Source organism: Aethalodelphis obliquidens, unplaced genomic scaffold, assembly GCF_003676395.1.
Source record: "Aethalodelphis obliquidens isolate GAN/ISIS:26980383/991018 unplaced genomic scaffold, ASM367639v1 scaffold33, whole genome shotgun sequence".
Taxonomy (NCBI): domain Eukaryota; kingdom Metazoa; phylum Chordata; class Mammalia; order Artiodactyla; family Delphinidae; genus Aethalodelphis; species Aethalodelphis obliquidens.
This window is the reverse complement of record NW_020837977.1, coordinates 13,502,219-13,517,784: the sequence shown is the minus strand read 5'-3', so window position 1 is coordinate 13,517,784 and position 15,566 is coordinate 13,502,219. Positions and strand designations below refer to the sequence as shown.

At 43.3% G+C, this 15,566-nt stretch overlaps 1 protein-coding gene across 2 annotated transcripts in view; it reads right to left on the bottom strand.

The window, feature by feature from the left end:
- The window catches only part of ASPH (aspartate beta-hydroxylase), a 386,751-nt gene that overhangs the window by 132,376 nt on the left and 238,809 nt on the right, over positions 1-15,566 (bottom strand). For both annotated transcript variants that reach the window (XR_003437357.1, XR_003437358.1), the window contains exon 26: positions 10,250-10,363. The gene's annotated coding sequence lies outside the window, so the exon portion shown is untranslated. The remainder of the gene's footprint in view (positions 1-10,249; positions 10,364-15,566) is intronic.

The window sequence follows — 15,566 nt, the reverse complement described above, 5'->3', positions numbered from 1 at the left end:
CGCTTATTTCTCTATTAACTACTGTCACCCCAAAACTCATATGAGTAAGTGTCAAGCTGCTGTTAACTTGTGCCGAGTTACAGCTCTTTATTATGTAGTAGTACTAAAAATTAAAATATTCTTCAAGTCAGGCCATTTAGAAATTTTTCTAATTCGCAGAACACGTTAAACTAATGATGCTAATTAGCTTACTCAAAACAAACTCATCATGACTTTTACATCTTTTCTAGGGCAGGACCAGCATAGATAATATTCTATAGGGATTTCTCCCTGCAAGGGACACAGGCTTTCCTTTCTCACCTAATTATAAGTATCTTCCAAAATGCAATCTGTGTGGCGTTATATAATTGTGCTTAAAAACGTTTTTCAGTAAGGGGAATGTGTCCTAAATCTAACCAAATATATATCAAAATATAAATGTTCAATTATTAAACGGGAAAATTTACTGTGCTCCACGTTCTACAAGACGGGCATATGTGTACTGCCCACATGGATTTTATAAAGATTCTAAGTGTACTGTGAAGTCTGTTTATTGGCCACCAAACACATACACACAAGCAAAACCTAATATTTAATGATACAACGAGTAACAGCCATTTTCTTAGCCTGATTCAGATTAATGGAATATTTTTTCTTCTTTTTAAAGAACGATTTTCTTATATAAGTTCTCTGAAAACACTATTCAGGGAGATTTCATCTGTGCCCCCTTGCCCTCTTGCCTCTTGATAGAATTCTTACCTAACAGCTAGTAGAGGCATCCAAATACATGTGCTGACTAAACAACTACGTTTTTCAAATATTACCAGCAATGTTCCCTTTCCACTACCTAAGAGGAAACCATGTTTGACCAAAGTGTCTCTCAGGAGAGTGGACTGAACTAAGACGGAAGTGTAATTTGAGCAATACCAAAGGATTAGAATGGTTAATTTGCAAATATGACAACATTGATTTTCTGTATGTAGCAAAGGCGTCTCATTTACAAATCAGGAGTAATCTGCAGAGACTTGGGAACATTCAGCAATGATTTATAAGATTATTACGCGAGACTCCAGAACACAGACCATCTCTGTCTATACTCAGACACATAGACACACAGACACACACACACACACCACATAAAGCCATCCTGCATTATACACAGATATACCTGTTGAATTCTGTATCACAATGGAGAGGACTAATTAGCAAATTTGTAAATGAGCTCCTGTTTTTTTCCCCAAAGTTGTCAGACGTAATAATTAATCTGTTTTCCTAAACTGTCTGCCATTATTATCTACACGAGTGCCTCTCAGTGAACACGGGGACTTCACGAAGGTTTTACTCTTCCTGCAGAGCCAAGACTCCAGGGCACCAAGGGTTGTGGGCAAAGCACAGAGATTCCCCTGACCAATGGCTGCGCTGGGCACAGAGTACCTCACAAAAGACTCACTCCTCGTTTGTTCGTTCTATATCACCAGCAGCAAATAACCATAGACACGAATATATAGACACCAAAGTGGCTTGGACTAACCTCTAAAGTAAGATACTTAGCAGATAATTCATTTGTTCTCCCGCAGCAGTAGAAGCTTTGTTAATCAGGCAGTAGGTTCCATAGATTTGCCTTTAATTACTTACAAAAAGCCACATGTTCTCCTACATCCACGAATCGTCCAATATCACAAGTATTAGACAATATGTATAAAATTGCTGCAGTTATTTGTTTTCTTGGATCCTTCCCCTATCAAACTGTGTCTCTCTCAAGGGAGGCTACCCAGTCACTTTATCACTGTGTCTCTAACACCTCCACCCAGACACGGTGGGTCTTGTTAGATTATTGATGGCAAAGAGCTGGAAGCACATATGAGTTACTCTGGAAGATTCGTGTGTTTTCTTTTTCAATGGGAACTGTTCACATAAAGGAAATGCACAGGGAATGTATCCTGAAGATTAAATCCCTACATTTTATGCAGTGGAAATGCACTTGCTATGAGCTCCTTATCCACGTGTATATGAAGAATATCGTTTAAAAATGACTACTGGCATCTTGGCAAGGGGCTCCAGTAGTTTTTGATCATCCTTGTGCAGCTGGTTCAACGCCTCAAATGTCCAGTTGAGCCTGAACGTAGCCGCAGCGGTTACATTAACCTATGTGTGAGACCTAGCTCTTAATGCCCAGCTACACAGTCTGCCTGGGGTCAGCTGGGATTCCCCTTCCAGAAAGAAGTCTTGGTTATAAAATGGTGTTAACATTTCAGAGGGACTGAAGGGTTTAGATGAACACCTCAAACCTCATTCTTATAATTTCCCCCCAGTTATGACAGCAGTTATAACAAGTTAGTGAGCAGAGACTGGCCATGCCTCTCTCTTCACCCCTTTTCATTCTATTCTCTGTTGCCTACACAAGGCTGACCTTTCTTTAACTGAGTTCTTTGCTGTTCATCCTCAGGGAAGAGAAAGCTACATTGGGAGGGGGTGATATATTTTTATTTCACCCAATATATCCAGAAGAGTGTGATTTCAACATAAAATACAAATTTTAATCTATTAAAGAGATGGTTTAGATTTTTAGTACTAAGTCTTCAAGATTTGGTGGGTATTTTGTACTGACACCGCATCTCAACTTGGATAAGACACATGTCAATTGTTCAATAACCACGTGTGTCTAGAGGCCCTGGACTGCCTACCAGCTATAGTTCGTTGAAGCTTACACTGGATGCCAGGTAGATAGAGAACTGATGGTAGTTCTGGGCCATAAATGTTAGAGGAAAGTCACTATAGCTAGGAAAGAACGTCCATTTTTCTGTTTGCATCAGGATTTGTGGTCAAGATGAACACAGTTCTGTTACAGCTGTGTAACTCTCTTCCAATTTTCGTCTGAGAGAGCCCCAGGTCTTGCTGTAGAGGAAACAGCTCTATAGAGCCCGGGATGTAGTGTATGCACAAGGTATTAGAGAATTTCAAACCTTTCTGTTGCTCACTGATTCAGCCAGTGATGAGACAGCTCTTCAGAATCCTAGAAGAATACTGCTACTCAGTTTTCTTTAAAAATGTTCATTGGATGAGAGACCAAATGAACCAATAACCCAACTACCCATTCTCTGATACACAGAATATTTGCAGCTCTCAGCTAATAAGTTCCTGCTCATTTACATGCTGGTCTTCAGTTTAAAGTGCTTTCATATTTCATCAGAATAATTTTTTCTCTCTCATAAGGTCATAATTTTCATGGGATTATAAGTCTCCTTATGTTCAAGAATAAAACTAATTGATTACACTATGCACAATAAGCTGTATTTGGATTCTCGAGTTATAATGTATTTCATCAAGACTGAATCTCAACTATGATTAAAAAACCCAGCTGTATTGAAATATAATTCATGTACCACAAAATTAACCCCTTTTAAGTGCCCAATTCAGTGAGTTGTAGTTTATTCACAGAGCTGTCCAACCATCACCACTGTTTAATTTGAGAACATTTTCATCACCCTACATAGAAACTCTGTACCTAATGGCACTCACTACTCAGTACCCCTGCCCCCAAACCCCATGTGGCTTCATTTCAATTGGAAAAGTCACCTTAAAGGCTGAGTTGAATGTTTTTGTGATTAGAATAGACAGTGGACTTTTTTGGTGTGGTGGTTTCTCTTATTCATTTGTTCTATACATATTTATTGAATACTGTCTGGGGTGTAAAAGAGGGAAGAGAGTCGACAGTTCTGCGTGTGAGATATGGTTCTTCTCTGAGATAAACTCAGAGTACACAGACTAGCTCTCTTTTCTGTGCTTGATGGATGAAAGATCTGATACAACTCCATTTTGCATGAAGCTAGAGTTTTAAGCTGGTAGAGCACCATCATTTGGTATCTCTGGCCCAATACAGCTGTGAATACATTTTCACAAGTTTATTTAGAGTTAGAACCTGGCTCCAAACAGGAGACCACAGGATGTAAATGAAGAGTTTTGACTTGCTTCCATCTCACACTTGGCCTCGATTCTATTCTATTTCAGTGGGAAACCAACCAGGGTATAGCCCATGAACACCAATCCATCATTTCCTACACTCATCATCCCGACACACATTCCCTCTTCCTGGGGGTCCGTAGTGCCACCTTAACATACTCAAAACATTCTTATGGGCATTAATTTCTGTTGCATGAATTCTTTGATGTAGGAAAGGCTTACCTGACAGTCAATTCCCACAATACCTAGCCACTTCTAGCTCATGATTTTATTGCTTCCTTGTATGTTTGCTAATTGTGTTCCGTGTCTGTCTTATCTTCCTAAAGAGAATGAGGTTGCCTTGAGAATAGAGACCAGTGTGTCCCTGTTCCGCACCACCACTGTGTCCTGTTGCTGTCAATACATGACGAATCATGGAATTGGTTTAGCTGTCAGGTAGAAAGCTGTGGGTTGAGCCACTGTTTCTGCTGACTCCCATTTTATAATAGTTAAGTGGAGAGCTGGGCCCCTGACAACTGGTATGGCTATGTCCCTGCATTTGGTGTCCAGCCCAGCACCCTCTTTCACTGGATGTGCCTTGTGTCTGACCACCTGCTATGGGCCTGGCTCTGGGCCAGGTGTTTGAAAGCAGCATCCCTCCTCTGTGCTCCCCTGTATCCTCATGTCCATCATTGCATTTACCCCATGGTACCACGCGGGCTGTGTTTTCTGTCTCCCTCCCTGGGCTGTGAGCAGCTCATGGGCAGAGTGGAGTTTTACACAGAGCCTGGCACACAGCAGGCTCTCAAATTAATTTTTGTCACGTGAATAAATAAATTAAAAGGCAGTTGTTAGCAGCTCTCTGACTAGCCAAAAAGACAGCACACACACATCTGAAACAATGAGAGAACAAGACAGTATCACTGAAAGGGTTAATTGAGCACAGCCGACAACGCGTAAACCGAATAAACTTTAGGTACCCATATCGTCTGGTATAGAAGTAAAACATGTTTGAAAAGTATAATCTAACCACTAAAACTCATTTTACAGTACATCAGATTTTTATCTGCATCTTTTAAAGAGCTTTAAAGGAGATGTAACTTACGTTCAACAACAACACTTCACGCAATCACCTTTCTTTGTTTGCCCATCTTCTTGTACTCCTTGCTTCTCTGCAGCCTCTCACCCCGGTCCCCAAGTCTCTCCCCTCACTCGATGGACACCTACTTTGTAGGCATCTGCCCCTTGGCGTTTTCTCAGTGCCAGACTCAGCCTCTCTGGCTTCCTTGACTCCCTCTCTTTCACTCATTATCCTAAGTCTGCACTGCAGAAAAGAGCCTGGAACCAACCCACTTAGCAAGAGCATCCTTCCTTCCTAGAAGTGGGTGGAGGTGGGGAGAGCGGTAAAGAGGGTTTATATGGGTGAAGATTATGAATACTCCAGTAGTAATTTCGTCCCTGTTACCAGTGAAATAAGATTAAGAAATGCAGAGAATCACAGGGCTGGTAAAGAGTTGTCCTCTCCATTTGGGGACACGTCACTTGATGTTGTGACATAAACAGCAGCAAGTTCCCAGACGTTGTTTATGACACTTAACCTAAACTTGATGGGACGTCTTGCCCCCTCCCCAAACGCAGAATACGAATCGCTCGTCTCAGGAAGGGGTTCTCTGGTCTTCAAAATTCTCTTTGGTCCTTCCTACAGGAGTTTCAGCTCCCTGTTTCAACACAATCTGTGGCCAGGGGTAAACAGAGGTCCTACCTGGACGGATCACACAGGTGTCTTCTGTGCTGATGTGGAGAGCTGAACTCACCAGGCTCCTCAAGCTAAGTAGGCCCTGTGAGGGTTCAAGTCCGTTGCTTTGAAATTCCACAGTGTGAGTCTCCAACCCAGAGGCAAAAATTCAGTAACGTCATAACACAGCATCCGTGTGTCAGTCAGGGTCCAGCCAGGAAAACAATAAGTATTTTAAACAGAGGTAACTTAATTTAACACAGGGAATTGGGTACACCAATCTGAGAAGACAAACAGGGATGATGGGGCAAACTGGAGATTAGCAGGAACCAGAAGCAGAGACCTACCTGAGGCTGAAAGACAAAGCGTTCCTGGGACCCAGCGGCGGAACCCACACAGACCTGTCCCAAGGGAACAGAAGCCTGGAGGAGAGGCCACCCAAGCTGGAACCATGTGGGGGAAATGCCCTGGTTTCTCCCCCATCCCACGCACCTCTGAGTTCCCCGTTGGCTGAAAAGGAACCTGGGAGGGTGGCCTGGGTGCAGGGGCAGAAACCCTGCACTCTAGCTCAGGGAGGGGAGGGTGAGTGATGGACCTACCCTGGGTTAAACAGGCCCAGGACACACACAACCCCCGTGAGATATCACTGACAAAGCTGGGGAAAATAAGGATGCAACGGAAAGACAGACTTGGCATGCAGAAGCAGCCAGGTCACCTGGGCATGCCCACACCTACTGCCACGAGAGGGGACATGCAGGGCCTATGCCGGTTGCCAGACACGGCGGATGACACACTCTGATCCAGAGAAGCCTCACAATCGCCTGCAGAGTTTTACCAGCAGCAAACTAGGCCCAGAGAGATGAAGCAACTGGCCCAAGGTTGTACTGCCTGTAGCTTTGGAATCAGAGCTCACCGAAGGCGAGTTTGCATCCACCGTGCTGCCCCTGAAACACAGTGTTGGGTACTCAAAGGTGTCGATTAATAGGGGCCTTTCGGCGACGCCACTGGAGGAACAGAGCTGGTGCTGAGGCAGGGAGAGCTGGCGCTCTTCCACCTTCCTCTGCAGGCTTCCTTCTCAGCCCTACAGTTCTCCTCTGCCACCGACACTCACATCCTCCGCTCCGCCCCCATCAGCACCCTCAGCGCACAGAGGCACACAAACCTCGCATCCGAAGCAGCTCCAGATCTGCTCCCGGGCAATAACGGGAGGAAAATAACTGAAGTGTTACCCTGACAGTGGCGTCCTTACTTTACCAGGAGATCGGCTCTATGGCAGAGGCCTGATTCTTTAATGATGGATCTGCAGCTTGTAGAAGGGGGTGGGGATTTGCTCTCACCCCTGAGGTGACGCCCACATAAGTCACAGCTTGCTGACAAGGCTGACGTTGGAATTTTTTGCTGTTGTTGTAAATTTGAATTCATTTAATCCTAAATTTGGGAGCCCTCAATTATAAACACGGAAGAGAAAAGCCGAAAGATAGACATAGACCAATTACGCACTGGGGTCTGTGGTGTGTGTGTACGTGTGTGTGTGTGTAAGGGGAGAGAGAGCAAAATAAGAATTTTTATCCTGAGTTAAGAGTCCATTACAGAGCTAGAGTTAGTGGATAAAATGTTAACTAAAATTAAGTACAAAGGAGGAAACATTATCGTATCCTGAGTAAGATCCCTAGAATCTTCTCCCGCAAGTAGAGGATTCCCATTTCTTAAGTCGAAGTCCACAGAGGGGATGTGGCTAGGAGAGCAAATCTGAATACTGTGTGGGTACAAAAAGACACATTCTTCCCCGTGGAGCTGATGGAGACACTCCCTGACGATCAGATACTCCCTGAAGATGTTATCCTGCAGATATGTGCGTGTGTATGATAGCATTAAAAGAATTTTCTTGAAGATAATAGGTAATTCTGGAAGCTCTAATCTGAAATGGAATACTTTAATGATGTAATTTTCAATAAATTAGTGGTTTTGCTGGTATAAAATATAAAGTACTTATAAGAATTTGTGTTACTAATAAAAAACTGGAAAGCCATTTTCCCCAAGGTATTTTATAATGATGGAGGTAGAAAATATCTAATTTTATCGGGAATAATCTTCTCTCATTTGGCCCTTAAATTCCTGAAGATTCTCATAGCTGAGTTAAAAGCACAAGCAGTAGAATTTAGAACCTAACACGTCCTGCTGGTGAGCTGTTACTCCCTCTGGGATCGTTTCTATCAGTTTTAAAAGAACTGTCCCTGTAAGCTGCTGTGTCCATGATAAAAATCACTCAGATATTTATAATGGTCAATATTTATTAGAGAACTGATTGAGATTTTTTTTTTTTTTTTTTTGGTACGCAGTCCTCTCACTGTCGTGGCCTCTCCCGCTGTGGAGCACAGGCTCCGGACGCGCAGGCTCAGCGGCCATGGCTCGCGGGCCCAGCCGCTCCGCGGCATGTGGGATCTTCCCGGACCGGGGCACGAACCCGTGTCCCCTGCATCGGCGGGCGGACTCTCAACCACTGCGCCACCAGGGAAGCCCAACTGATTGGGATTTTTAAGTTGTACCCTTAAAATAGCACTTAGGCCACTGCAACATATAAATAAGTGTATAAAACCGTCTACATAAGTGCCAACACTCTTTTGCAGATGCATTTATAAATCATAAATATATGAATGCATGAGATCCAAGATGCTTAAGTCAAACATTAAAGTTCATGGCACCATTTGGGTACTCGTGTTGGGATTTAGGGAGAATTTCCTTTGGGTAGTGCAGTAAGTGGTTATAAGACAAACTAGGCCCCATTCCACATGGCAGACACATGAGCTTAAAGAAGAAGTAATGAGGTAATTTTTCAAAGAAAGGGAAAAAAATTCCCCAAGATCAGTTATTTGCCCTCCACGTTCAGGGTGTGTTTTTTGTTTTTTTCATCCAGGAAAGCAGCAACCCTATCCAGGCAGTAAGAAGCAGTATATTCTCTGCCTGAGTGAAAGGAGACTTGGGCTCTGTTCAGGTCCAGCCTGGCTCTTCTCTGGGATCCCAGGTCATAATGACCTGTCAGCCGTCTCCACGGGCTCTGCTACCGTTGGTGCCTTGCTCTCAAGGTGACACCAAATCAGTGCTTAACGTGGTCCCGTTTAAAGGCAAGATTCTGCTCTATCCTAATCTCAGACGAACGTAGGTACCATTTAAACTTTAATAGGTGGCGTGGTTCTTTCCCCAGACCTGAGATCAAGTAATTGGGATGGAAATATAGACGGATGTCTCAGGAGGAGAGGCAGTTCTGTTCTTTGTTCCTGCAAGAAGTTGCAGGGCGTCTCTTTCTAAAGATCACGGGTAAGCTGGGTGAAATATGACTAATACAGATTTTCAAGTGACTAAAGCACAGTTCAAACTTTAAAAAGAGATAAAGTAATATCTTGAAATCACATGTTTGCTCCCTATAACTATATGACTTTCATAGTAGCTTTCTTTAAAATGGTATCTGACAATATTCAAACTGTCACACTGCCAACTCAAGTCTGACTGATCCAAGTACCTGAAGTCCATTGTTTTCTGACTTACACAGAGAGGTGAGGAAGTCCAATATATTCCCTCGTGGATTTTCTAGAATATTAGTTTTGGTTAATAGATAACCTCCCCCAAATGGATCTTATGTTGTAAAACGCATAGGAAACAAAAGGTTAAACAAAGTTCAATTGGTTCCTTTGCTACCAGACTTTTTCAAAGGCTTTAATTAAATAGACCAACATGTTCTTTAACTTCCTAAGAGAAGGCCAAGAATGCGGCGTTTCACTTGGAATCCTCTTTTTGTACGAAGAGACCCTGCAGAATAATATTTTGCAGTACCTATTTTGGGAAATGCTAGTTTAATGATCCCTTTCTGTGGGGGTGGTGAGGATGCTCCCACCACGGGCTTTTTGCTCCTGTTTCCTTTGCCTGAAATACTAGCCCCAGGCAGCCACATGGCTGGCTTCCCACATCACCTTTACTCGGAGGTGACTTTCTCAGTGAGGGCTTTCCTGATCAACTTTTTAAAATTCAGGTCCCTTTCTCAACATTCGCTAGCCTTCTTCCTTATTTATTTTCCAACGTGGCACCTTCTAGCTTTTTGTCCCCTCTATCTTTTGTTTATTATCTCTCCCTCCCTCCCAAATAGAGGGTAAGTTCCTTGAAGGCAGGACCTTCCTATTGCCACACTCAAGGGACAGCTCTCAGCCGGCATTTTATCCAGTCTATTGTTTTATTCAACACCATCGAACGCTCCGTCAACTGTGAAAATACTGAGATAGTCTGAAAATGCTCCCTTCACTCAGCCTCCAGGACACTGTCCTCTTTCCTGCCTGACTGGCCACCCTTCAGATATCTGTCCTGGATTCTTCTCATATTTGTGCCTTTAAACGTGGCGAAGCGGAGGGCTCAGTCCTGAGATTTCATCTCTGCTCTAGCTTCACTCACAAAGCACGTGGATGCGAACATCATCTACAGGCTGATAACTCCCACGTCATTTCGGCAGCCCAGATGTCCCGACCCGGCGTGGTAGTGGCCGAGCTCATCAGGGCTGGATGAGCTATGCTGAGTTTGGTTTTACTAAGAGAATGAACGTTTACTTCTTACCTGCTGTCCTTGGTAGGCAGCTCCACTAAGCACGGATCTCTCCTCCAGCAAGTGGCTCATAGGTTGGGGCTCCTTGCATTCTGGGGCTCCCCCATCTTCTAGGGCATCAGAGTTCTTCATTTCCAGCCATGCGGAAGAGAGAAAAGAAAAGCATGGGAGATTCACATCTATTTTGTTTGCGTATAGAAGTGGTGAATCTTACTTCTACCTACAGTCTTACTTCTGCCTACGTTCCGCTCTCCAGAACTTGGTCGTATGCCTCATCTTGTAACCTGGGGGCTGGGAAGTGTAGTTTAGCCAGGTTCCCAGACAGGGGAGAAGACCAGGGTACAGGTGAGCTCCACCAACTCCACTGCTAGGAGGAAGGGGCAGTACCACAAGTGAATTTCATGGCTTTGTCTTAATAGAATCCTCCCTGCTGTTTTGGAGATGGGTTACTCCTAGCTTTTTTTTTTCTTTTTTTTTTTTTGCGGTACGCGGGCCTCTCACTGTTGTGGCCTCTCCCGTCGCAGAGCACAGGCTCCGGACGCGCAGGCTCAGCGGCCATGGCTCACGCGCCCAGCCGCTCCGCGGCATGTGGGATCTTCCCGGACCGGGGCACGAACCCGTGTCCCCTGCATCGGCAGGCGGACTCTCAACCACTGCGCCACCAGGGAAGCCCCACTCCTAGCTTTTGATATGGAGAAGTGATGTATATCTAGTAATTGGAAAATAAATTGTGCTCAAATACAAGAAAATTTTCAGCTGACTCAAATCTTGTACGGAATGAGGCCATGTTAAAATGATTCTATCTATGCTATAAAAGCACAATGTTCCCTCATAAGGCAGGGCCAGTATGGAGAAATTCAAGTTGACCTTTAAAACTTCCAGCGTGCTCATTAGGAACACTTGTTCATTCTGTTCTAATAGCAACTGAAACTCTTTAAATGACAGCACTTTCAAAGCATGAGGACAGTCCTCTTGTAAATGTCATCTAAAACGCTCACAGCTAAGGCAAGATTAAGAAATTCTAACTTGGATTTGAGATTTATGCTTTGAAATGTTTATTGTTTTATCTCAATTAGTGAGCATATGCACCCTTAAAACCCTCATGAAGATGGTCGACAATCCAAATTTTGTGACGTATATAGTTTGTATGAACCTACAGTAGGAGATAAGAGCTTCGACTATAAGAACTGACAGGTCTGGATTCAACTTCATTCAGGCTCTTACTTGATGTGTGAACTTGAGCAAGTTTTTAACTACTCTAAGTAAGATTATGTTTCCTCATCTGTAAAATTGGGATATTATAGACACTATAACACATGTACTATACCTACATAAAATTGTCATGGGTATGATATGAGATAACATATGTAAAAATTCCTGGTAGATACTAAGTGCCCAATTCTTAACTATTAAATTACCTTTACTGACTTCAATGTTTTCTCTTAAATTATATCTATTAAGACTTTAACATCTTACTACACTTACTTATTACGAGTGTAGTTACAGACCAAAGATATTTTCGTGGTTAAAACTTTAACATTTGCCAGAAGGTTTGCTTCCAGTGACCTCTGTGTTCCTTTGACCGCGCTTCTTTCTCTAAGACACACCATGGTTTTGTGACTGTAAGGCCTAAAGGGTGAAGCGCATCGTATCTTCTGGCATTGATTGCCCGTGCAAATCAGTGATTCAACCAGTCTGGATTTCTCCACTAATTGGCTTTTAAATAATGAGCAACGATCATCTATTTACCACATAAGGCCCCTGAGGGAAACTTGAAGATGAAGTATTGTGTACTTCACAGTCAACTAGAAGCCCTTTTATAGGTTACTGTGGTTAGAGAAGCAGGAGGGATTTTTCTGGCAAATTAAATTTTCTTTGCTTGAGCTCAGCTCTGCTGACTCAGAGTGACCAGGCTGGATGGATTTGCAGTCTACCCCTTCTCTCCTCCCAACAGCGGTCACCTCCTTGAGGACAGTCACCTCCTTGGTCACCTTGCCTGGCCAGCAATGAGATTGCCAGAGTCCAGGAAGAATGCAGTTCTCCTCTTTGGCGCTCTATTAAGTAGGAAGTAAAAACAAAACAAAACAAGAAACAGTTGGTGTTCTTGCTCTATAGACTTTCCTACCAGGTGTGAGGCAGATATCAGGGTAATCAAGATACTCTTTAAGCTTACAGTCACATTTTCTGTTGTCTCGGCAAAAATTTGACAGGCACGCACCATGAGATAGATGGTTTCTGATCTCTTTCCCTTCCGTCCTTCCTCCCTCCCTCCCTGCCTCCTTTCCTTCCTTTTAATTTCTTTAAAAATTTTTTTAAATAGAGATTATCTGTAAGCTCATTCTTAGAAAACAGTGGGGCTAAGAAAAATGTAGGGTCTCCTGGTGACAAATAAATGCTTGAAGACTCTCCAACGTAGTCACGTCTATTTATTAATCACCAAATCTTTGGATAGCTCTTTTATAGAAGGCTTTCTTATTTGGCCTCTGCAGCACGTTCAGCTTTCCCTGACCTTCACCTCCGGTTATCTATGCTGTTTATTAGCTCTGCTCTAAGAAACTACCATAAACCACACAGGCTAAACTCTGGTCTGTGTCTTTCTCTCAGACGAAGCATCGCAGTGTCCCTGTTTCTCCCACCGGACAATGAACGGATGGGACACAGAAGTGCACATCCTGTATCCCTGCACCCCTGCATTTCACTCATATGCTGAGCTCAGTAACTGCAGGGTGAACTGTTGACCAGAATGGAATATGAAAAATATCATCAAGGAATCTTGTTTAGGTTGTAGCCAGGGAAGATTCTGAGTTTGATCTGCTCGTCTGAACTGGTTTGACAGAAGGCCGGTTTTGCTTACTCTGTTTAGGAGAATTGCCAAAGCATTATAACAGTTCTAGGATCTGCAGATAAAAAAAAATTTCATCCTTTAGCATGCCCTGATCTGAACCTGCATAAAAAGCCCCAGTCCTTCCTACCCTCAAGAGAACACTGGGTTGGTACAGCGTCTCAGAAATCAGTGATGCTTTCTAGGAGCACATATTCAAAGAAAGTCCATAGCCCGTAATCAGCTGGAGCTATCTCCCAGCGGCGTCCGAATACGCATGCTCTTCTCTCTCATGCTTGCTACTGACTTGCTACGTAAAGCATCTGGTGTGTCACTGTTACTGCATGAGCTCTCCATTTCCTTGCCAATAGGTGGATATGTGACTTTCACACTAATGAGTACCACATGGTATAACAGAAACCCATCACCATGAAATATAGCATTTTTAGAAGGCTCTCTTGCATCAGGGAAGCCCATTTATGCTGCTGAAAATGTTTTTATCTGTCTGCTTTGATGTGGGAAATGGGTGTCATTAGTAGGACATGAACCAAATCCCAACTTCATGCTTGTGTCCTCGTGTTGCCTTCAGACCTACATACATGCAGTTGGGTGAATGAATGGAGGCCTTCAGCCAAGGTCCTGAAAGACACTCAGAGTCGCCACGGGGAAGAAGCAGACGGTCTAAAACACAGCTCATGTCCTCATCCTCTCCCTCTTTCCTTCTTTGCCTTTGGTTTTCCGAGGAATCTTAATAGATGGGCAGAGGGCATAGTATCTGTGAATTTGAGTGGTCCTGCTCTGGTTTCCACATAAGTGCAGTAGAAGAAGAGAGGAAGGATAGGAGTTAGAGACAGCCAGACTGAGCAGAGCTCCCCAAGCCTTGCCAGGCAATGTGATTTTGAGGTCAGGTGTGTCTTGAACCCTGCTGGAAGTATGTTCGCCTGCAGGCATTAGAAACTTAGTGAATATCCCTAGTAAGTGCTTTATTATCCAGCAGGAAACTCGGCCAACTGCCCCCAGTAACATCTGTAACTGATTGTCAAGGAAAGAGAGAGGAAATAGTTTTGGCTCTACCGTTTTGCTCCTAAATCTTGATCAAACACAAGAAAAGGCAGCTGAGTGATGCCTGAATAGTGCGGTGTGAAAATGAAGTGCAAACATAGTGCCCATTTAGAAACGAAGGATTTTTCTAACGGACTGCACGAATCACTTAGTGCTGCTCCAGACGCCCAAAGAAAAGAGGGGAGAGCCCCTGAGAATGTCCTGCAGTGTATCTTGTGCCTTGCCGTTTGCCCTGGCATTCTTTAACACTTCACATAAGGCAGAAAAGATTAGCCTTGGAAAAGCTTCTACTATACTTAAAAAAATGGCTACTCCTACTGGGGAGTTTTGAAATATTCACAGTAATCATATTCCTTGATTTTATTTTGAGATAATTGTAGACTCACACGCAGTTGTAGGAGAAAATACAGAGCGATTCCGTACAACCTTTATTCAGCTTCCTCCACTGGTAGCATCTTGCAAAACTACAGAGCACTAGCACGACCAGAATATTGACATCAGTGGAGTCAAGTTACAGAACACCTTCATCACCACAAGGCTCTCTCTTGTTACCCATTTATCAGTCTCGCAGGGCGTTAACAGTTATCCTCTCCCTGGGAATTCCTTCTAGGGAGCTGATCTTGATTCTTTAATTAACCTCAGTCCTAAGCCCAGGTACCTTGCACGGCTCTGAAAGAGTCATGCCACATCCATGATGCTGGGACCCTGGTTCACCCTCTTATTTTCCACAGTAAAGTCCCATCTCCAATCCACATTCCACAGTTACATTTCTGAGCAACAGAATGTACAGTAGAATCTCCTCTATCTCCTTCTCTTTCCTAGTTGATGTATCCCACTCAACTGGCTTTCCCAATTTCTTAAAAAAATTTTTTTTCCCGCATGTTCAGACCTATTTCTTATCACACCACCACTCTCTTGGTCACTGGCTCCTCCTTCATTCATTTTTTTTCAAACATCTTTATTGGAGTATAATTGCTTTACAATGGTGCGTTAGTTTCTGCTTTATAACAAAGTGAATCAGCTATACATATACGTATATCCCCATATCTCCTCCCTACTTCCTACACTCTCGGGTATCAGATCCTTATTTTAGTAACCCTTGAATGCTCTGATTTTTATCTGGTGTAGGAAAATAAGGCAGATGGATGAGAATAGCCTTCTCTGAATATTCAGAGAGCAAAGAGGGGATCCTAGCTTCAGATTTCCTGGTCAATCATTGAGCCAGTATTCCATTTAGGAGGGATTTAGAGGTAGCACTCTTTGAATGTGGAGTTAGAATGTTAGTTAGTTTGGAAGATATGCTTGTAGATTATCTAGTGAGAACATGTATTTGAGTGACTTGGGGTTTAGAGGAAGGATTGATTATAGCGATGTTAGCACTCCAAGCTACCTCTTGTGTCACCACTATTCCAAAGAAAAATATTAGAGAAGCATGATTGTAAATTT